The sequence below is a fragment of the Cavia porcellus genome, unplaced genomic scaffold (assembly GCF_034190915.1).
Source record: "Cavia porcellus strain 051 isolate PalLab524CR breed Dunkin Hartley unplaced genomic scaffold, mCavPor4.1 scaffold_14, whole genome shotgun sequence".
Lineage (NCBI taxonomy): Eukaryota > Metazoa > Chordata > Mammalia > Rodentia > Caviidae > Cavia > Cavia porcellus.
The window spans coordinates 7,294,817-7,318,487 of record NW_026947497.1 but is presented as its reverse complement, the minus strand read 5'-3'; the positions used below and the strand labels follow the sequence as shown (position 1 = coordinate 7,318,487).

Here is a 23,671-nt window from a genome sequence, read left to right as displayed (position 1 = left end):
AATAATCAAATTTTGAAGAGCATTAATCATATTTCTATGGAGAAGTACTATGCTCTTTTTGCATGCTCAGAAATAAAATAAGCAAGAACTCAGATTCTCCCAGAAATGATATATGCTGCAACATAACAATAACACAGGAAAAATTAGCAAAGCGAGTCACATTTCTCATTCCAATGTCTGGAGACCCTGGGGTTCTTTGAGAGAGGAGTCCTTCAGTTTTGCTCGCTCATGTCTGGCCAGGAAGATCAGAGAGCAGCCAGTGGTACCCTGATCCCAAAATGTTGGTTTGGTGCTCATTAAGGGTATAGTCAGTCTTTGGTTTGGGGTGGGCCCAAACCAAAGAGAAAATTTAAACAGATGTTTTGTCTTTTTCTTTTCAAAATTTCAGTGTGTGGGTTGAGTTTGACACTGATTGGTCTTCAGAGGCGAGAAAAAAAGAAACATTTACTTGTCTGGAAATTCTCTGACTCACGGTCTCTCTGTGAAGGAAGTAAGTATTTGACATCAAGTTCAAGTCATGTGAGGACTCTGAGATAGCAGGTGCAAGCTGCCCACTGTGGCTGTGACACTTGGCCCTGTCCCAGCTAGTGTCGCCGCATACTTTTATAATGTCCTCGGACTGGTGAGATCATATATATATGGAGAGAGAGACAGGCAGGAAAAGAGAGACCAGTAGGTCTCCGTGACCCATAAAACAAGCCGTAAAACACAATCAAGCTGAAAATGTTGAGATATACTTGAACAACTGCATTATTGATATAAGGGCACAGTATTTTTTTAAAAAATGTATCTTAAAGAATATGTCCACGAAGAAACTGTCATACATGCAAACAGTGGAGCTGTGTTAGTGCTTACTAGAACGTTCAGGGCTGGGCGAGGCTCTGTGAAAGACAGCACGTGCTCTGAATCAGATGTAATGCAGGGCACAGAAACACATGAGACTGGCCTACTGTGACCACCCACTGAGTCACAGGTAGATGAGGGCAAAAGATCTGTCCACGTGCTGGAGACATGAAGGTTCCAACCAAGCGCCTGGAGCCCATGGCAGTGTCTGTTTGAATCCGCATCAGGAGGTGAGGTATCTGCCCTGGAGGCTGAGGGGTCAGTGCTGGATGCCGAGGAGTCCGTAGCCGGAAGCCAGGAGGCGATGCCCAAGGCCCAGGTGAAGGCAGGAGCTCCTTTACAGCCAAAGCTCCTTCAAGGAAAATCAGCCCCAGCCAAGCTCTGCCAGGGGAAATCAGTGGAAATGCTTCCCTCCTGTTTTCCTTTGAAACGGTTAGGACAATGACAGTCCTTAAAATGGGTTTTCCACACCCAGAACCATGCTGCCTCGGTTCAGCTTGGTGCCCTCTCTCCGGCTGGCAATCAATCAGCCACCACAGGAACCTTATTCAGGGCTAACGAGAAATGGATTATCCAGCCACAAAAGAATCGGGAAATGTTAACTTGTATTACTAAGCGAAAGCCATTGGTCTGAAGGGGCCGTGCACTGTCTGTCCCAACCTCTATGACAGCCCAAAGAGGCAGACTAAGGATTAGGGGGCAGTGGGGGCTGCAGTGGGTTAGGGCAAAGTGGACTGAATGCTGGGGTAGACGGTGATAGAATCTGATGTCAAACCCAGTGATGGGGACTTTAGTACAGGAAGTCACTCCATGCCAGAGGACAACTGTGCAACATGCCATTTAGACACTAGATATGTCCAATAAGATGCCATTTAGGAGAAGCTAGGACTCCGAGTGACCTTGGTGTAACAATGAAGGTCCCTCGATTGGGTTGTGTTGAATGTACCATTGTAGTACAGGATGATGGCAGTGGCAGGGCCTGGGGTGTGTGTGTGACAGTCCTTACTTCTGGTGTAATTTTGCTGTAAACCTAAACATGTGGAAACTTAAAGTAACCCTACGTGGTGGGTAATGCATGTCATCTTCACCCTAACAATGAGCACTAGTTAATGCCTGCTCACTGTCCTGGGCACAGGGTTGTGGCTGAATGTCACTGGAAAGAACAGGACAGGAAGGCGAAATTATAGCTGAGTGGTCACAGAATGTATCTCCAGATAAGAACGGAGAAAGACGTCAAGTTCCTAGGCGTTATGCCGGGACGGGGTGGTCCCTAAGACATATCACGATATGCTAAAATACTGAAAAATGAAAACCCTTGCTTTCAGGTACAGTGGTTTCTCAGAAGTGTTTTTTCATAGATGCATTGTTTTCTCCATTATGGAAAAGAATGATTTTCAAAAGTATCTCCAGTGTTTCCATGGCAGATTTGACCAATATGTGCTCATTTATAGTTTGGCTGTACAATGGGATCTTATTTTTCTTTTGGAAATATGTCTTTTTTAATAGACTGTCTGGAAGGAGTTTAAAGGGAATGTGTTGATATTTAGCTCTATTAAAACAAACATCAGATGTGTTTAAAGTCCTTTTGTCAAAATCAGCGGAGATTTCATCAAGATTATTTTTGATTACAGAAAAACCATTTCATCAATATCATTCATTGTCATCAGGATCGGCCCCTGCTTTGGCTAAATTAAATACTTTTCAAAACCACAATTTAATTATTTTTGAGTCATACATTTCAAAACCCCACCTTAAGCATGGAATGGAGTCCAGATTAATTATAATAGAAAGAACCTTGGCGTGTTCCTGGGGTTCTAGCCTGAGGTTTCCCAGTTTTGTCACACGATGAAGTAATGAGAATTTCTTTGCTTACAGTTAAGATGTTTTATGTCCACGTACCAGCTCCCCATGATGAATGTAATCATTATATATTGCAAGCATGTAATAGTAAAATTAAAGGTATATAAAACACTGGCTTCTAATATTAAGAGGTAGGGCACGGCTCTGGAGTCCTGTCTCCTTGGTTCTGGGTCCTTACTGAATTCGTGTTACCTTCAGTGAGTTGCTTGGTTTCTCTACAGTTTTTCTGGGAAACTGAGTTAGCAATGCCTGCTGCAATGCCTGCTGCCGTAGAGGATTATGCGAGGCCATGCGCACACAGCACCTGCCTTGGAAGAGAGGATTCATCACAGTTTCTTATGGTCAGATACAAAGTGCGTTTGTATTCCTGTGGTTTCTTTTGACCATGCAGAAGCATTTGTGGTAGTTTATATCCTAGACTTTGCAGTTCTTCACCATAAAGAATGATACTCTTACTGTCTCATGCAGGACTTGCTTCGAGAGCTTGAATTTTTCAAAGATTTCTAGAACTCCACTCATTCAAAGTCTCAGCCCCGAGCTTGGTTGAAACCGCGTTTCTGCCTCTCATAGAGTCAGGTATTCTCTAGCAGGACTTCTAACCAGGGCGGTGGCAGAGGCTGGAAGCGGAGGAGCTGTTTCCACGCAGGCAGGCCCTGCCGCCCCGCACTCTCTCCTGATGGTGGACCTTACCTCTGCACAACTGCTCTGCCACTCGAGTCTTCTGTTGCCCATGGCTTGCAGTTCAATACCAAATCCAGTGGACGCTGACTGTGGGGTCACTGTTTTCTTCTACATATTCCTGCACCTTCTTATAGCTGCTTGTGACTTCACTGTAATTGAAGTTTTTATAGTGGGGTCTGAGCACATAACAGCAGAGAACCACAAAACTGGTTTTAAAAAGTCCACAAGACTTTGTTTTTGTGACTCATATCTCTTTTTACTTCCAGCTTAAAACAAAAAGTGAAGTTTAGAAATTTAACAGATTTACAGGAAAGTAACCAACGTTAAACAACTGTTGATTTTTGTGTATTTTATTTGCTCCCAATTTTCATTGTTTTGGTGGAAAAAGAATCATCATATACTTTTACAAACTTGATGTGTGCTCATACTATGGGCTCAACCAGTGCAGCTAAGGTGAAAGAGATTGAAAAAATTCAGTCATCATGATCACCCCAAAGCAAATGTCATTCACATTTAATATATATATATATATTTTTAGTCCTATAAATATTAAAAAAAAGATAGAAATATTTCCACAAAAATGAGATCATGTTACAGGTACAATTTTGATAAAAGTTTATATGTAATTTGAATAAGAAAACCAAATTAAATGCAGATACAAACAAATCATAAAACTTCATGTCTGTGATATATATATATATGTATATTTACATACATGGATATGCAGATACACTCGCAAGCAATACAGATAAATACAAAAGATATACATCTCACTAGCAAGCAATATTTTTGTCCTGAAAGGTTTTCCTCAGGTGTAGAAGAAGATAGTCTGATCAAAGCATGTTATAGGCGTGAAGGAAAATGTCACATGAAATTTAGTAATTTGCACAATTAATATATGTTCATAATTATAATAAAAATAGATCAAGAAAATAGGAAAAAAATGGGAAGAGGCTGGATTTTGTGCTTTTAAAAGGAATTTAAATTCTTAGCTTTAACTTTATGCAATAGCAATTGTCTCTCCTCAATAGAACTGGTCATTTGTGAATATCGTATGCAGTGTCTATCATAGCCACTGTCCCTTCAAGGGCTAAGCATCCCTTAAGGTCATTTGTCTTAGTTAATATGCTTCTCATAGGAATTTAAAAACTAATTCTACATTTTGTACTGCTACTAGGGTGTTATGGCTTATGGCTGGATGTCCCCCCAATGCCTCATGTGGTCATAGGTGGGGCTTTTTGGAGGTGGCTGCATCTAGGGTGTGTCCTGCTGGGATCAAGGATGTGGTGCTGGGATTGATTCATGGTGCAATTCAAGGATTAAGATTGCCCCTCTCTGGGTGTGAGTGCTACATGTCCTAAGGGTAGGTAGCCCGGATAACATACAAGAGACAGAAAGGGAGTCGCTGTTGCTTGTCACTAGCTGCTTGCTGCCTCCTGTCTTCTCCCTGCATATTTCTCGTCTGTGATGCACCTTTGTAATGTCACCCTGCCTTGAAACCAACCATTAACTGAAACCTCTATAAACTGTGAACTAAATAAACCTTTACTCCTTTAACTTTGAGAGTCTTGTTTTCTCAGCAACAAGAAAAGCAACTAAAACACAGGACTTTGCTATTCCAAAGTCTTCCTGCTGAATTTTTTTTTGACATTCATATTTTTCAAGTGGTTTTCTGAAGACTAATGAATTATGTATCCTCCAAGTTGTGTCATATTTAGAAATGATTGCTATTTATTGCCTTGATACCTGAATGCCATTTAAACTAATTGTAATATTAAATCATACTTCCTTTCCCTCAGAATTTTGTGTATAATATTTTATTGTCTTCTTCTATAGCATATTGCCGTGGAAAAATTTGAGGCCATGCTGTGATGTTATTCTTGTCCATGATTTACTTTAAGCTTGGGTTCATTCCTCACAAATTGTTAAAGTATATAAGTTTATAGTAACTTATAGAGTAAATTACATTCGTTTTCCAATGCAAAATTCAATTTTTCTTCATTTCAGAAGTTTCTTTTTTTATGACATCATTCATTAAAAACCTGATCCCGTATATTGCACTTTTTGGTTCATATTTGGCAATCATCCATCAATGATTGCGTTTGCTTCTCTCATTCATTGATTTCTCCCTGAAGGAAGGCAGGGGTCTCTTCTCATATCAAGCTTTCCCTGTGCCCACACTCAGTTACCCAGAGGTGCCTACTGAACACATTGCTGTTTGAAATCTATTATTTAATTCTAAAATTATTTTGTTTTCATTATCTATGTTTTGTTTGGATTTCTTGTTATTGTAATGCTTCATCATTTACCTTAAACTCTTACTCTGGATTTGATGTTTTTATTATATTCTAAAAGTTTTCTGCAATTGTTCACTTGTAATTTCTTGTAGTCCATAGCTTCACTCTTTTGATAAGATCTTCTCCCTTTGATTTCTCTGTTGTTTGTTAGAATTTTGTTTCTAGGGTAAGATTTCCCTCAGATAGGATTTTCCTTCCTCTGCCTCTCTTTGCCTTTCAGCCCCCATGAAGTGGGAAGTTTGCTGGCCCACACACTTCTTGTATGATATACTGCCCTTCCACAGGCCCAAAGACAATGGGCCCTGTGACCATGGACTGTAGCCTGAAAACATTAGCCAAAACAAACTTTTCTTTCTTATAACTGAATATCTCAGGTAGTGAGAATGAAAAAGTGACTGTCATACTCAGTGATATCCTGCATGTAACCTATCAATTACTGGATACCTTTGTAAGAGATCTTAGGTCTTGTCACTGCCATTAGACTTACCAGGTAAACACGGGCTCATGAAAGGACCCAGGAGATGTCAGCCAAACTGGACCACGGTCTCAAGCTAAATTAGTGGTTGTTTTAAGCCACTGTATTTCTGGGACCAATTTGTTATGTTCCAAAGTCAACTCATTTAGCTCTTCTCCTTGTTAGTTGTTAAGTTCAGGAAGACAACTTTAAAATGAAGGTAGGTTACTCAGCCAGATTTACAATACTCAGTTGTTTAAATTTGTTAATTAGGGGATGACTGAACATTAATCATAATATACATTCAGCCAGAGTTACTGGTCAGTTATTCAATACTCTATAACCTACCTTCATAGAGTCAAGCATGGTACTTGTCACATCTTTGTTATTTTTTGAATGAAAGAAGTCCAGGTAATCAAAACCATATTCCTGACATACTTTTTTCCTTACCCTGGCTTTACTAATCTTGTGCTCTCAATTTTATATGGACAAAAATATGATTAATTGAATGCAACTCCTCTATTTTTTTCTTATGCCCATTCCCCTCTATGTTGTATTTTATTCAAAAAGGTATTAATCATCAAAAGAATTTACAATGAATTCATGTTGGCTTGTCAATAAGGGAAATCTCAGCGCAAATCCTACAAAAGGGCACAGAAAATAATGGCAAACAAATGCGCAGAAGCAAATCATTATTGAATACAGCCAAATGTCACGTTTCTTTTCAGCCCCGAGGGCTTAGGACCCCTTTAATGGGCTTTGTTAGGAAAGATCTAAAGGCTTTCATGTCACAGAGCCTAGAAGGGTGATAATTTTGTTCTTTCCAGCCTGACCTGTTCCTTTGAGGCTGCCTGGCTGCTCCTTGGTGAAAGGTCTAGGGAGGGGTGCCACACTGACCTAGATGAGTCCCAGCCCTAACACTTTGCTAGATGTCAATAAATTTTAGGCTCACTTGCCTGTTGTAACTCCACCGGTGAGATTAGCATTCATGCTGTCTCTGAATTTGCATTCGTACAAAATAGCACTCTCAATTTGGCTTAGTGAAAAAAGACCCCATTGAAGTCTGCAAATAGGATTTAGGCTTGGCTTCCAAACCCACTCCTTGGGCAACTTTTGGCAATCCTCAAATCTGTAATATGAGGAGGAGAGAATCCTCTACCAAGGAGGAGTTAGGTTTTACTGAGCTCAAGAATTCCAGTCAGACCATATGTGTGTTTAGGTTTTGGGCCTCAAAATAAGCATAACAAGGCAACACTAAACAAATGGTAATAAAAACAATCTTAGACTAAGAAAAAGAGCTATGGATGGAAAGTCTACATCTTGAAGCCAAGTTCACATTTGCTTGAGTGAACCCAGTGTCAGAGTATGTTCTTCTACCTGGGCTGCAACAGCTCCCCTAAGAACCCTAAACTAAAGAACCTGGATGCTAACAGAGGCTAAGGATGTGTCAGATTTAAGCAGCCCTTTCTAATTCACTAACTAAACTCCGTTGTTTTTTTCCCAGTGTGTGGACCTACCTGGCTTTGCTTAACCCATCTATCCTACAGCTATTAACTGAACACTGGCTGTGTGCCAGACATCGTGGCAAGCACAGGCTGGTGGCTGTGTGAGCCCTTGAGTGGTTTCTTGATTTATATTTCACTGCTGTCCCATGCTATCCCTAATGATCCAGTTTCCATTGGTATATCTTACAAAATAATGACACCCAGTCTTCAGTTCTGTGACATGGGGTGCTTGCTGCAACATATATAATTAAAAGAAAACTATTCCTGAAGTGTTCAATGTTTTGTTATGCAAAAATCTTGTATATATTTTATGCTTCTGGCAAGTGCATCTGGATTTGGAGTAGCCACATTTTAAGGGCTTACTATGATTTAGATCTAAATTTTAAGAAGAAGATTGAGTCCTGGGGTCACTGAATACAGGATGTACCCTGGGGTGGGTTCAGGGTTCGATGTGCTTTAGGAGAGGCCCTGGTAGAAACTGTCACTGGGGATGGTATATCTTTGTGCCCAGCTCCTTTCTCTGTTACATGACCATCCTGAATCAAGCCCCGTTCCTTCTGCCTCACCCCTTGGCCATCCTCCTGGCTTGGAGGCTGCTGACTACAGACCAGAAACAAGAACCAGAATAAATTCCTGCTCCTATAAGTTGTGAGTGTTCTGTATTTTGCCTCACCTGCTGAGCAATGCACCTCCAAGGGTTATTTCCATGCACCCATCTATTTATCTACCTATATTTGAACATTTTGTGTCCAGCACTCTTTTAAGTTCTTATATTGCACAAATACATGACAGTTCTTGCCCTCAAGTAGCTGTAGAGTACACACCCATAACAAGTAGACAAGCACTTTACACCAGTTATGCCAGAAAGGTACAGTGTGTGGTGCGCATGACACAAGAGCACCCAGAAGAGGGGCACCTGGGACCATGTATGGAGGAGGAGGTGACACTGAATTTGTTCATAAGAAAGGAGGATGAGAAAAGAATATCTCAGGGGCCGGAAGAGCATAAGCGAAAGCACAAGGCATTGGGGAGTCTTAACAGAGTGAGACACACGGAGCAGACAGAAGAGCTGAACGACACCCAGGCCAGCAGAAAAGGGGAGAAAGAAGAAGGGAGGGAGACGGATGAGACTCACCACAAAGGGCCTTCCTTGTGTGCCTTTGTAGTTTATCCTGAAGATGAAAGGGGCCATCATCCTTGCGGACTGAATAAATAGACACAGAAACATAAAATATAATACAGAGTCATGGTTAAGAAGGTGGGCCCTGGGAGTGGACTTTCTGACCTTGAACTTGAGGCTGGATACTTGTGTGTGTCTTTGGCAAACCATTTGTCCTCTCTGTGCATAGATATTCTCAGATCTAATTGTAGGTACTAGCAGTACCTCTGTTGCAAGGCTGTTGTGAGAACCCAGTGGACTGGTGTATGGACCATGCTTAGAATGACTCCCGCAGTAGGTTTGGAGAAATAGTTGGTATCATTGCAGCATTTTAAGTGGTAAAGTGTATTAAAGAGATCTGCAGTTCACAAATTCAGTGTCAGCTGAGCATGAAAAATACATTCAAGAGGAGGTGCCTCAGAAGACTTAGCAAGGTCTAAAAGCAGGACACGGAGTAGACATAGCAACTGTTGGCAGCTTTGAGAGGTGTGCAAGATTAAGAGCTCAGACAGAATCAATAAAAAAGAAGAGGCACTGGGAAATCCATAGGACACCCATGTTGGTGCCGTGCACCAGGGTGCTTGGGCAACGGCACATTTTAACAGTGTGGGAGGTGCAGAGGGACTTTGGATGGCACTGGAGAGCAGGTGGGAAGGGTGAACATCGACAGAAAATGGTCAGTGTCCTTTGACACATTAAGTTTGAGACGATTAATAGACATCCTAGTGTGAGCATTTAATAGGAGAGGGGAGCATGGACTTAAATCTTAGGAGAAATACCAAAGAGTTGACTTCCCATTTTCCAAGATGTCTAACAATCTCATGGCTGTTGATAAATGTAAATTTTGAGGCTATACTGGGAATCCTTTCACAAAATTGTTTACATTTTTTTCCCTGTGAGATGGAAAATTTACTGTATAATTTAAAACAGTTTTATATGAACACCATAAGCAGATCAGGTTATAGTATACATTATTTTAAAATGACTATACAGACTTACACAAAGGCACAACTCATTTTAAAATGAGTGTTAAAAACGACGGCAGTCTCTGTAACGCAGAGCACGTTTATTCCATTTTACATAGAAATGAAAAGCACGGGTCATAATCCTGCAACTTCTCCTCACATGTCTGATAATGACTGTAACATGGGCAGGTGCAAGAAATTAGAGGGGAAACTATGCTCCGAAAGTGTTTTCCTCTCAGTGAATTTTGTGTGGAAGCAGAGTGCATTTTTAGCATGTAGAGAGACTATCTGCCGTGCAGTATGGAATGTACTTTTGAGATTCAGACTCAAGTCGTTCAGTAAATTCAGGAAATATGTATGTAAACTAATGCCAGAGAAGTGGATCCCTGGACGCCGGGGCTCTGCTAGAGCCATTTATAGGGGAAAATCCCCAGACCTAACTGAAGGGGTTCATTTAGCAGATGTTGCACCTGGAAAGCCCTGAGACAGGGAGGAGGACCTTGTGACAAAGGACAGATGTAGGGTGAGCTGGAGAGTTAGAAAAACCAGTGGAGAAAGGCGCTGAGTGTGAGGGCTCGGAGTCAGCCAGGAGAATGGAAAGATGAAGTGGTAGGGTTGGGACAGATTTTATTCCTGTTCCACACTCACGTGACCCTTTTCTGAGTGAGGATTATGCATTTTAGTTTAATGGACATCCCTTGCCCTTGACCTCGTGCCTAAAGAAAGTAAGTGAAATGGATGATTGTATTTCTGCTTCTTTCATGCAGAAGTTTGGAGAATGATTGCAAATTTTCCCATCTTTGTTCTTCCCCTTCCAGAACAGCAGACCATTCCAGATCAGCGCAGCCTGTGGTGCCCACTCAAAGTGCAGAAGAAATTGCTCTTCACTGTTGAAGGCCACGGAAGTTTTGTGATCCTTTGTCACTGCAGCACAAAGCCGGCTAATAAAGATCAAAGGTGTGGTTATACACAGATCAAGGGCTGGCTTTAGATTCGTCTAAAAATAAGGGTTCTGACCTCTAGATATCTAGCAAGAGAAGCTGTTCGTGGAACTCTGGTGTAGGGTCACAGCAGGGTGACATCATGGATACAAAAAGCGGGCAGTAAATTGGCTGCTTTATGCTGTAGAAAAGATATTTACAGTCTCCCTCCCCTCTTAGGACCTTGCTTTCTAATGCGGTTAACAAACCTACCTTCCAGCATTTATCATAATGATTGAGCACGGTAATGAGTGGTTCACAGAATGTCTAGTACACAGGAAATACCAAGTAAATAGTCATTTAATCATTATTTTGGTCTTGCACAGTCAGATATATTTAAAATTAGGAATTTCATAAGAGCAGATTGTGTCAACTTGTGCATGAAAGGCTACATGTTAGGAAGCTTCTATAAAATTAAATACACAGTTTGTTGTACATTGTGACACATGTTAATTTTCATATGTTTAAGCAAGACATTATTCATAAGAAAAGTGTGACTTGTAAAGGGAAAAGCAGTTAATCTCTAAGGGGTGAAATGATGACAAAAGTAATAGACCACTCATAAAGGATGGAAAAGGATTATAGAGCAGGAAAATATGAATTTTAGCAAACATGTGTGATCAATAGTGTCCATCTTGAAGGTGCTCACGTCTAACGCCAAGAGCTGGTGGAGGTGGTAGGTTTCATGGCAAAGACGTTAATGGAATTAAGTTTGCTAATTAGGGGAATCTGAAATGAGATGACCTAAGATTATCCAGGAAGACTCAATCTACTCAGAAAAGTTGTTGTAAGTGGAAGAGAGGAGCATGAGGAAATCAGAGAGAGGACGATATGAAACAGACTTGGCTGAAAATGGAAGAACGTCCCCTGAGCTCAGAGTAGCCTCTGGATGATAAAGAAGGCAAGTGTGTGAGTCGCTTTCCCTTATTGTGACAAAATACCTGAGATTACTAAAAAAGCAGGAAAGGTCTATTTTGGCTCATGGGTTTCGGTCCATGGTCAGCTTGGGCGTTTGGCATTATGATGTGTCACAGCAGGTTTGCTGGGTCGAGGATGTCTGAGTGTCCCACAGTGGTCAAGAAAGCAGAGACTGGGTCCCCCTTTTCGCTTAGAAGGCACGCTCCCAGTTACCTCCTGAATGTTCTACCCCTTCCAGAAGTGCCAAAGGCCAGGACCAAGGCTTCAAAACAAGGCCCTTTCAGAAGCATCAAAGACTCAAACTATGGCACCAAGAAAGTGAATTCTCCCCTAGGGCCTGGGAGGAGCACAGCCCTGCTGATATCTTGTTTTAGACCACTGAGACCTTTCTAAAAGGGACCTGAAAAATTTTATATATCCACACAAAAAATGACACCCTTAGCCAACTTAGTCAAAAATGAATCATTGGTATAAGTAATAAAATTAAAACTAGAAACAGTCCAAAAGAAACAGAGGAGAAATCTTTGGGACCTTGAGTTAGGTAGGATGTATCAGATACTGCACAGCTCTGATTGCTGTGAATGTTTTTTTAAAACAATTTTAACAAAAGATATTTCCTTCCTCTATGGGAAATGCTTTTAAGTACTGTACTGAGCTGTCACTTGCCCTACCCAGTTATATATTTGTACTTCATTAGAAAATTCTGAAGTTTGTTTTTCTTCCTCATCTATGACTTCATGACAAGGGGCTGGCTTGAAGCGTATTGGCACTTGTGTCAGACATTTGTGCTGCGGTCATTACCTTCGCTCCCAGCTCTGTAAATTGTTGCTCTGAGAGGTAGTGGAGTGGGAAGGCCACCTGCTGGGCTTGCAACACGGGCATTTTCAGTTAAAAAAAGATCGAATTCCATAGAAAACAGACTCCATTTCCTTATCTCTTTCTCTCACACAGTAGTAATCTTGAGACAGTAAGTGAAGGTTGGATAGCTACTGGGGCCCAGATTTTGGGGGCAGATTGGTAGAAAATATATATTTATTATATTATATTGTATTATATCTGTATATATATTTTGTGGTGCTAGGGCTCGAATTCAGGGCCTTATGTATGCAAGGAAAGAGCTCAACCACTGAGCCAACCCCCAGCCCCAATGTATTATATTAAAGAAAGGGGCACATTAGCAAAATAAGAAAATTCATAGGAAACCAGTAGAAGATATTCTTGAGTGTATAAGAAAGTTATTGTTTATATTAAGATGACAAGGTTTTCACAAAGCCCCTCCTTACTGAATTACCCATCTGTGACACACTGATACGTGTAATTTATTAAGTCCTTAGTGAAGAGCGAGAAACATTCCTGGGATGTTCCTAAAGGTGAAGCTGTCACTGAAAGGCCACCTTCAGAATGCTGGTCTTGTGGCCAGTAGCTGTGGCAGTTTAGATGGAGTATCCATGTGATCAGCTTCAAGAGCCGCCCTGGGGCTGGGTTGAGACACTTCTGGCAGTGTCCCAGGGGTCCTGCAGGCGTGACCTTAGGGTCACCTTCCTCTCGTGGTGTTGAATATTGTATCTGAGTAGTGGGAATGGTGATTTATAGGATACGTTAAGTAGAAACTTTAGTTGACTCTGCTTTGTTTTAGGCAAGTCATTTAATCTCTGAATCCTCTATTTCTCATTTCTAAAACAGATTTTTAACCTATCAGTGAAGTGATCATGTGCTTGAACGGTTTAGAAGACTGACTAATATGTAAATGTTAGTTACCATTTTTAACAAAATTCTTTTTAAATATTTAGATCTTTGATCAACTTTGATTTTAGTTTGGTGCATGGTGATAGACATGGGTCTAGTTTTAGCCTTCAGCATATGGAAAGCCAGTTTTTTCAGGGCCATTTATTAAAGAGAATATCTTTCAGTAAACATGCTTGGCTCCTTTGTTAAAGGTAAGGTGGCCAAGTGTGTTTGGAGTTGTGGGTACATTTTCTAATCTGTCCCACTGATCTGTGGGTCAGTTTATTTGCCAGTACCATGCTGTGTTTCTTACAGTAGCTTTGTAGTATCATTGCAAGTCTGGAATTGTGATGCCACTCACTTTGCCTTTGTTGCGCAGATTGTTTTTGCTAGTCTTTTGGTTCCAAATGGATTTTTAGGAATGTTTTCTCTAGTTCTATGAGGTGTGCTGGTGTTATTTTGATTAGGATTGCATTAAATCTGTGTAACAAGTTGGGAGTATGGCAGTTTTCACTATTTGGTTCTTCCTCCTATTAACAAGGGATATCTTTCCATTTTCTGATATTTTCTCCTATCTCTTTTTTTCAGAGCACTATAATTTTCAGTGTAGAGCTCTTTTACTTCCTTTGTTAGATTCATTACTAAATGTTTCATTTTTTTTTTGTGAAAGGTGTGGTTTCCCCAAGTTCTCTCTCAGTGAGTTTATTATTTGTGTACAGGAATGCCATTCATTTTTGGCATTGACTTTGTGTCCAGTTTTGCGACCACATCTGGTGATTAAATCTTTTAATGGAGTTTTTAGGGTCTTCTATGCATGGTATTGGATAGCAACATTCTTACCTTATTTTGTATACCTCAGTGAGATGGGAAAGACAATTAAGAGGTTGTTCAAGGAGTTGAACAAGGGACGGAATTTTATATGTAATGCAAGTTCCTAGTTTGTCTCTGAGTGAGGATAGAACCAGCTCTAGAGAAGCGAGGCGGGTGGCAGAGAGGGAGTCTTTGGGATTTTAATGATGGAAACTCTCAGGTCTGCAGGGCCCCATCAGTTTTAAAAAAGGTGTAGGGTTTGATATTTCCGGTGCTGCAAAGCAGGTTGTATCAAGTGGATTATTGTGGTGTTTTTTTTTTTTATTTAAAGAGAAGAAAAAAAAAAGAAAGGACATAAAAAAAACAATTCAGTAAAAGGGTACAAATAATACAGTATTTCTAGGAAAAAAATATATACAGTACGAAATCACCAGTTAACAGGCTACACATTATCTTCCCAGAAACAGTTGTCCATATCACTAAATTAAAGCATATAAAGTGAACATTCATACAGTGGAATTGGAGACAGTTCCGTTCAATGATCCAACAAAAGCTCAGTTATATGATTTTCCGTCCTCCACTCTCGAACATACCTGCGGTTATATCCCTTAGTCCACTTTACTTTCCTCTCTTTTTTACAGTAACAATTAGACTTTTAGGGTTTTATTACTCTCATGGTTCTTATTACTTTTTTGAAGGGAATAAAAACAAATGTGACTAAGCAAAACAGAGTCAGAACAGAAGGGTGGGCATAGCACGTGATGCAAAAATAAAATACTAGGTGATCAAAAGTGGTTACCATTGTGCCTCTTGCTATTTTCAAATTGAGTTGTCTATATCACCAGGTATAATAGAATTGATCAAAACAATACGGAACAAAACCAATAAAATCTACACTGAGGACCTTACAGGACTTCAAAAAAAAAAAAAAAGAGGATGATAATCAATCCATATTGGGCATCATAGTATATCTTATTGCCTTCATGGTGGTCTTTTCTCAGTGACAGAATTGGAGCTTTCCAGGGAATGGTATTTACTGTTTCTTTTGCTTAACACAATTGTGAGATAATCTGCATACATCTGAAGTCTCATAATGGCCTTGATTTTAATCTTTTTGACCAAGGAATACACACATAAATCCTTAAGTATATGATCTTTTGGCTTGCGTTCACAAAGCCCTCATTCTCTGGCTAACATCTTGGCCTGTCCTATTTCATTTTATTTTGCTTCATTTTGTTTTTCCTGCTTACCCAGGGCTAACATTGACAAAAGCAGATAGACATTTCCCAAAATCTGTGTGGGATCGTGGGATGGGAACAGTAGATTTATCTGTAGTTTGGGACCCTTCTTCCCTTGGATGTCCTAATCTGTCCTCCAGATTTTCCATCTCTTAATCCTGATGTGCATTTCTGGCTTCAGTTTGTACTATGCCTTTCACCAGAGTTGGGGTCATCTCACTGCTGCCTCTTTGGGCTGGGTTCCCTACCCCCATTTCACCCCACGACATTCAAGGGGCCTCCAGCCTCTAAGTGGCCCAAAATTCAGGTAGGTGCCACTGTGAAATGAGGAGGTTATTTATTACTTTCTGTTTATTAAGCACTCACTTTCCAATGCATCTTGGCCTACAATACTGCATTCCAGTGTGGCCTCTCCCTGTGTGGTCTCTGTCTTTCCCTTTCCGTTGCTCTCACATGTCACGTGCTTCCTCTTAACAGATGTTTTTATCACAAGAGCAGTAATATGATTCGGGGACAAGATGCACTGATCCCCGATGGAGAGCCAAGCGCTCTAATGACAAACAGCACAGGTGGACTGAAGGCATCTGTGAAGGTGTGGGAGGGGCCCGAGGTGACACTGGAACCACGAGAGGACTCTTGTGTCTGAGAGCACCAGTGTCCAAGGTCTGAGTTTGGATTTCAGCTCTGATTTGCCTGATTTCTGAGCTCATGCCGTTACTGAGTACCCAAAACCCAGCCGACAGCCGACAGCGAGGAAACTCCCAGGATTGCTTTTCCCACGCAGGAGGGTGTATGGTGGGAGTTGTTCTGGGCAAGAGCGATGGCCAGAACAAGGTCACGGTTATTTCCCCCTTGCTGCTCTGCCGTCCTGCACACTGTGGCTTTTGAAGCTGGGACATGGGCTCACTTTTCACTGCCCAGCACATCACCTTCACGTTCAGAGCAAAAAAGAGGGGATGGCAGAGCTTCTCCAGGAGCCACCTTTTCCCAGGGCAGCAAGTTTTTCTGCCATCTTATTACACGTGTCCCCTCATCACGTCCACTTCCGAGGGATGCAGGGAAAAAGAAGCAGTTGTTCTCAGTATCCGTGCAACCCACAAAGTCTGCAGGAATTCCAAACATGAAGAAAATTCATGTCTGTACTGAGCACACACACACACATTTATTTTTGATATTATTCCTCTAACAATAATTAGCTCTGTGGCATTTAAAGTCCAGTTGAGTAACCTACGGTGATCTGAGGTATACAGGAGGGTGAGCGCAGGTTCTATACAAGTACTGTGCTACTTTATATAGGGACTGTAGCAGCTGAAGACCTGGATGTGGGCGGGGATCCTGGCACCTGTCCCCCTTGCACACACAGAGGGGACTGTATGTGATTTTCCAGACCTTTCTGGGGCACAGCAGCTGAGCAGAAGGCATCAGAGATGGATGCTCGGTGCATCACGCAGCAGTGTTTGCCACAAACGTTCCTCACCAAAGCCCTGTGTATCCACAAGGGCCAGGTCATGGGGCTCAGGGTAGCTGGAAAGGAGCCTAATCTGGACAGGGGCTTCTTCCTGTTCTAGTAGGCCCAGTGGATGGTGGAACAGCAGGACAGATCAGCTGTGTCCCCTTCATGCTGAGCAGGAGCAGTCATGTCATAGTTCTTACAGTCTGAGCAATGGTTTGAGTGTAGCTTGTGCCCTCTAAAGTTTGTGTTGGGGCTTGGTCCCTAGTGTAATAGGGTTGAGAAGAAGTGAGCATTTAAAGGGCACTCAGGTCGGAGCTGCAGGGCCTGCATGAGTGCATCGGTGGTTTTTGTGCAGCAGTGGATCGGTTCTTATTGAAACTGGTCTCCAATTTCCTCTCTTGCCTGTGCTTGTGAGTTTTTTTCTTTCCACCATACTGGGAAGCTAGTGATCCTCACTGGATTCCAACTAGCTACTAGTGCTGTGCTCCTGGGGCTCCAGAACCATAAGTCAGATATATGTCTTGCTTTATAAGCCATCAAGTTTCAGGTATTCTGTTACAGCAGCAGCAGATGGGCTAAGACCCTATTATTTTCAAAGACAACCCACTCCTGTGTCTTTCTAGAGAGCTTGCTGTAAGTATTTGTGAATACCCTCCTTGGTAAAGACTATGTTTGAATCCTGAGTCAACGATAAGATTGTGCAAGTACAGATAAGAAATATGATGATTCACTTTTATGGAGATGCCTAGAGTTGATACTATTAGGAAGTCTGAGAAACAAATTTCCAACCAGTATCACGAAGGCCATGTGGGGAGGTGGTTTTGTGAGGTTTGCTCTTACTCTGGCTACTTTGAGGTCTCATTTTTTTGTCTTTGTTGACTATGGAGGTTTTCATAGTTCACCCCTGCTTGACACAGATTATTTGGTGAATATTTACTGAATGAACAGGGAGTGGCTTTCCGTGAGCAAGATATTAGGTAAGAGGTGGATACTTGGGACAAGTAGAGAGAATTTTGATCACACACACAAGAGTTAGAGTTAGCCAGAGGGCTGAGAGGATCCAAGACTTTAGGAAGGAGGACAATTTTGCACACCTAAGATAAGTCAATGAGGGCACATGCAAAAGAGAAGGAAGGTTAGGATGGGATCCTCTAGCTGGGCTGGAGGGCCACAGAGACCTCAGGGAAAAGGATGAGCACGACAAGTAATTGGAATTTGTCTTCAGATCTTGCTCTGCCCTCTCATGAACATAATTTTGCTACCATCAGATGATCTACAGAGTAGCTGGCCAGTGTTAAAAGTAGTAGACCCTCAGGAGTTCTCTTCTGAAAGTTGAGATCTCTGTCTTTGGGCCAATTGATGCAGTCACAAATCTTGTAGAAAACCTTGCAGTCAAAATTTCTTAAAACAACCGTATTTGTAATAAATCCTTAGCATCGCTTGCTTTCTGAGGGCCAGTCTTCCTCCTCTATCTGATGAGTATCTGATTAGATTCTCTGCCTTTATGCGAAAATGTTTCAAAAGCCTCCCTTACTCTCAGTCAGTTGTAGATTTGACTCCTTTGGTGAGCCCTTGGGGCAGGAGGTACTTCTCTGTGTGTTTTCTTCTAGATGATTTGGTTTGGATTCAGCTTCTCAGTAGGCATCACCATGTATCAGGAAAGAGCAAGAAGGAGCAGAGGAGTGTGGGGAGCGGCGGAAGCTGGAGATGGATGCTGTATGGGACTGGACAAGGCCAGCCCCAAGAACACAAACACCTGAGACAAACCACGTAGATAAGCTATGAGGAGGTGAGGTTTCCCGCGATGCTCAGCCTCCCAAGGGTATAAAACAGACGCCCTGCAGCCAAGGCCTCTTGCTTCCTTCCTTCCTTCCTTCCTTCCTTCCTTCCTTCCTTCCTTCCTTCCTTCCTTCCCTTCCTCCCTCCCATCAGGAGAGAGGGCAAGCCTTCTGTGTTCTGACTCGTCCTTTTTTCCTATCCTCTCACTGACCTTACCTTGGGAACACCGAGAGCCTCGTGGGACAGGGCAAAGGAGGAGCAGCCTGGCATGCAGAGCATCTCAAGAACATCCTGAGTGTGACGACTCTGTGTCAGCACGCTCACGTTTGCCTTTGCTCTGGGATGGAGACTTTGTATGCATATTGGAAGCAGAGGGGTTGGCGCTCTTCTTCCTGTAGGTAAAGAGCTAAGCCTGTTTTGAGACACACAGTGAAAAATGGGCTTCCTAGTAACGGATGCTCAAGCAGTGGTGACAGAACTTAATCATCACCTTCAGCGAATACTCACCCCCTATGGATTTTATTTAAGCAAAAACATGTACTTTGGTGGTGGGGAAACTGATGTATGCCTGCATATCTGCAACGAGAAAAGTACAAAGCAAGGGTGTTCTTAATCATTGCATTTTGTGGCCCTGATGCCATTTTTGGAATCAATTGGCTATTTACTACACTGTTCAAAGAATAAATGAGAGGGAGAGGTGTGTGGGGGAGCAAAAAAGGATGGACAGAAGGAGGGGGGAGAGGGCGAAGACCGAGAAGCTGGAGATAATCCACTGCATTCATTCAGGAGGAAACCCAGCAGGTCTAGTTTTGCCCGGGACACCTTTACCCATATTGTATGATTAAAAACAGTCCTCACACTGTCAGCAAATGTTTGGTTTTATATCATTTACTACGATTGATTTTCTCTTCAAAGTTGAAAAGTCATAGTTGATAGAATTCGTGATTGTTACTCTCAGAATTTCCGTTCTTGGAAAATATACTTAAAATATTTTTTTAAACTTACATTTCAATGGCAACACATAGGTCGACACTAAAATTTAAATGTACCAGAGACACTTCAGTGAAAAGTATTTTTTCTTCCTGCAGTGATGCTGGAGTCAGTTTTGCTTTTTTTCCAGAGGAATCACGATAACCTGATCTTTTTAGATCTATCCAGCTATTTTCTATGTACATATTCATATTCCTTTTTTTCTTTTCAAAACACAGATGGAAACACATCTCACTTCATACCTTCTGTGGTGGATTGGTAACTGGTGGTCCCCTTGTAACACCAGCTGAACTGAATCAGTGTGGTGCTGAGTGTGGATGGCCCACGTGAGGATTGCTACCAACATAAAAAGGAGACCTGGAGAGGAAGAGTGTGCTGCTGGCTCTCCTGTTGCTGCTAATTTTCCTGGAGGGGCTTGTTGAGCTTCTTTCCTGATATGAACTTGGCTGTTCTCATCATCAGAGGACTTGGGACCTTGTTTTTCACTGTGGATGGCTGCAGTTCTCTTTGGGGGAGCTCTGGTCCTAACTTTGAGCATTGCTTCCTGGTTTCAGTGCGGAACCCTCAACTTCCTGGACAAACCCTTCATCCCAGTGGCACAAACTTTCTGGCTGCCACCACTGACTTTGGGCCTTGCTCGCACAGATCCATGAAACAGACTTTCATGAGTCCTTGTTGTGGGGTGTACCGGCCTCCACTTAGACTTATGGGGGGCATTGCTATGGGTTGTAGGTCTTCAGCTGGACTCATGCAGAATGTTGCCACAGGATCCAGGCCCTCAGATGGATTCTTTGTATCTTTGTGTGGACAGATTTCCTGTGCTTTCTTTTGTATTTGACTGGTTGATCGTTATAAAATAATACTGTAAATTATGTCTCCTGTATGTAGTCGTTTTCCTTGTAATTCCTGAATATAACACCTTCGTACTTCTTTCTGTTTCTTTACTGCATTTGGGCATTGTTTATTTCCCAGTAGTTATAGAAATGCTTTGTTATTTTTAAACATTGGATTACATTTTTCTTTATGGCAATCTTAGATTTGCTCCAATAGTGGTTAGTTGAGGGGGAAATATGTTACAAGACGCATGGCCTTATTTGTGTATTTCATACCTAAATGAGTTTTATGTGTAGAATAAAACTTTAGGTGTGAAACTTCTAGATTAGAATATGTGCTTTAAACATTTATTAACGTTAATAAGTAGCTGTTAATAACAGCTGTTCAGCTGTTTTCAAATTCTTCTTCATGGAATTTGTATAATTGTTTTTTATTTTAAGAAGAAAAAAGTAAAACAATTTCAAAACAAGATATTAGGAGACTAACATAATTAATACATTGCATATTATTATCTTCAGAGTAATTACTCAGGGTACAAGATATGGGCATATTTTCCAAACAATATTAGCACAAATCTTACTTTTCAATGAACTAAGAGAAACTCACAGTATAACTTTCTTAACTATCTTGCATATATATTTTTTTCTCTTCTTTCTCTTCTTCATCACAGTTTCTCTTTTCTTTTAAACATCTTCCCAGTTCACAGTATCTGTTGTTCATTTAGAGTTTATTTACTAATTCGACTTCTCACACTGGTGAGACTATATGATGTTTACACATACATGTCTGATTTATTTCACTTAACAGAATTGTCTCAAGTCTCATACTTTTAACTATAAAAGTCTCAAGCTTATCCTTCTTTATTACTTAATAGTATTCTGTTATATTTAAAAAAACACATTTTTTTTACCCATTCCTTAATTGGTGATCATTATTTCTAAGATTTAGCCATTACAGGAAATTTTGTAACTTTGAAAATGATATGATAGTTCATAATCCTCCCTCGGACCCAAATAGTCTTAAATTTGGATCAAGAAGGGAAAAGTTGTGTTCAAATTTGTTTTCTTTCCACTTATATCCAATTTAATTCGAGAAATACTCCCTGAGTTTCTGGTTGGTGAGGCTAACAGTGTTCAGGCTTTGACAGTGGAATTCAGGCTCGGAAACAAATTTAGGGTTTTCATTTCTATTTCCACCTCTTATGAGGCAGTGAGGGCTCCAGCTTGTACACCAAGGAAAGTAGTTCCCACATTAAGATTGGTGGGAACTTCCTGAGGTAACACACAAAAAGACTTTAAGGCATTCAATAGTAATATTAACTATCATTCCTACTATTACAAAATACTAAGTGGTCCTTCTTACATCTACAGTGTTTACTATAGAGAAATAACAGTTGAGAGCACTCAGTGAGCTAATGATTATAAAATATTCCAGAATTAAAAACTGCATGTGATTATAAGAATTGTTGTACATTTAATCTGCATGCTTTTGGGTTCCTAAATGGGAAGCCAAGCCATATTTTAATATATCAAAAGATATTAGAAGCTTACATATAAATTGTTGTTTTTCTTTTACTCATTTAGTAAATTTATGTTTTTAAGGATAATTGTTTAAAATAGTTACTATGATTAATTTGGTCATCATACTCCGAATATATTTTAGATGTTTCTGTTCTATTTATCTATCTATCTATCTATCTATCTATCTATCTATCTATCTATCTACTTACTTATCTATGCTTCATCCAGAAAGGGGAGAGAGCCAGTTGTACATTTTGTTATGGCACAGGATAGACCATGACACCAATTCAATCAATCCCCACTTCACAGATGAGGACAAGTTATATAATTAATGGGAAGACAAAGTGGTTAAATCCCCTTTTCTTTCAACCGTACCAATAACCACAAGTAATTCAATTCCTTATCTAAGCATCACTGGCGAATCAGGCATTACATAAAGTTTTGTCACCACCACATGGACTCAGACTGTTCTTAATGGAGAGACAACATGCCGATGGTTAATTGGAGAGAACATTTGTAATGTAATGCCTGAGACTGGGTGTGAGGACATGGAAACATTGTTTTTAGGTGCCATTGGAACTTAGAGCAGGAAAAATGGGTACATCAGTATTGTCAAAGTAACCTTTATAAAAGAAGCTTTAAGTCTTCATAAATATTTTTAAAACTGGCTTAAGTAATGGCTTTTACTAACCATCAACTTACACATTTTTATTAAAGCAGTGGGACTGAACCCAGGGCCTCGTGCATGCTAGGTAAGTGTTCTACTACTGAGCTACATCCCCAGCCTTACTTTAGAAGACGTTGGATGTTTAACGAGTGACAGTTGTGAGCCCCACGATGTGCTGGGCAGGCTCACAGGTGCACACATACGATGCAAGCTCAGTGATGGTCCCGTCTTCTTTGCTCTCTGACTGCTGACGTGGTAGAACTTATAGCTCTTTCTCTTTATCTCCTCAAATAACCTGCCTTATTATTGGTCACTATGTTGAATCCATGGTATAAATTCTAAAGTGGTTTTAAAAATACTTATACTAAGTATAATTTTTATATCTTGTATATGTATATTGTATATACGATTATTATGAGCATTTTACACATAAATGTATACACAAACATATAATGAATGTAATTAGAACTCAAGAGATACGACATGGATTTAAAAAAACATTAATTTTAAATATGGTTATATATAAATTACAGTTCAAGAAATAAAGTTATTTCTGTCTCTATGTCTGTCTCTCTGTCTCCATATGTGTGTCTTGGAGGTGACATTTTAAGAAATGCAGTGACAGTGCTGGTTGGTGACTCTTGTTTGTGTGTGGCCGTCATATTCCAGTGTCACTTATCCCTCCAGCCTTTGTGGAAACCCTTTGGAGTGCACTTTGCTACTAAATATTTTTAAAAGGAAGACAAAGGTACTTCAAATTCAATATATCTTTCTTTAATTTCATTGTAGGAGGCAGAGTAAAAGGTTTAAACAAGGGAATACTGCTTTAAATTATATTCTAATTACTCACACATGCAAATGTAACCCACTGCCAAAGCTGAGCAGCTTTATTTGGGTGTCTGTTTAAAGATGCAGCCTTGGAATCTTATAGAAGCTTAACACATTCAGAAGAATCCATGAACTAGGTACATGTGTAATATTATCAAAAACATA

General features: G+C 40.7%; 1 long non-coding RNA gene across 1 annotated transcript; it reads left to right on the top strand.

The window, feature by feature from the left end:
• The first annotated feature begins 397 nt into the window (after positions 1–397).
• LOC134470374 (uncharacterized) lies at positions 398–21,342 on the top strand. The gene is made up of 4 exons (XR_010039224.1): positions 398–490; positions 10,583–10,721; positions 18,499–18,677; positions 19,876–21,342. It is a non-coding gene; the product is annotated as an uncharacterized LOC134470374 (long non-coding RNA).
• Positions 21,343–23,671: the final 2,329 nt, after the last annotated feature.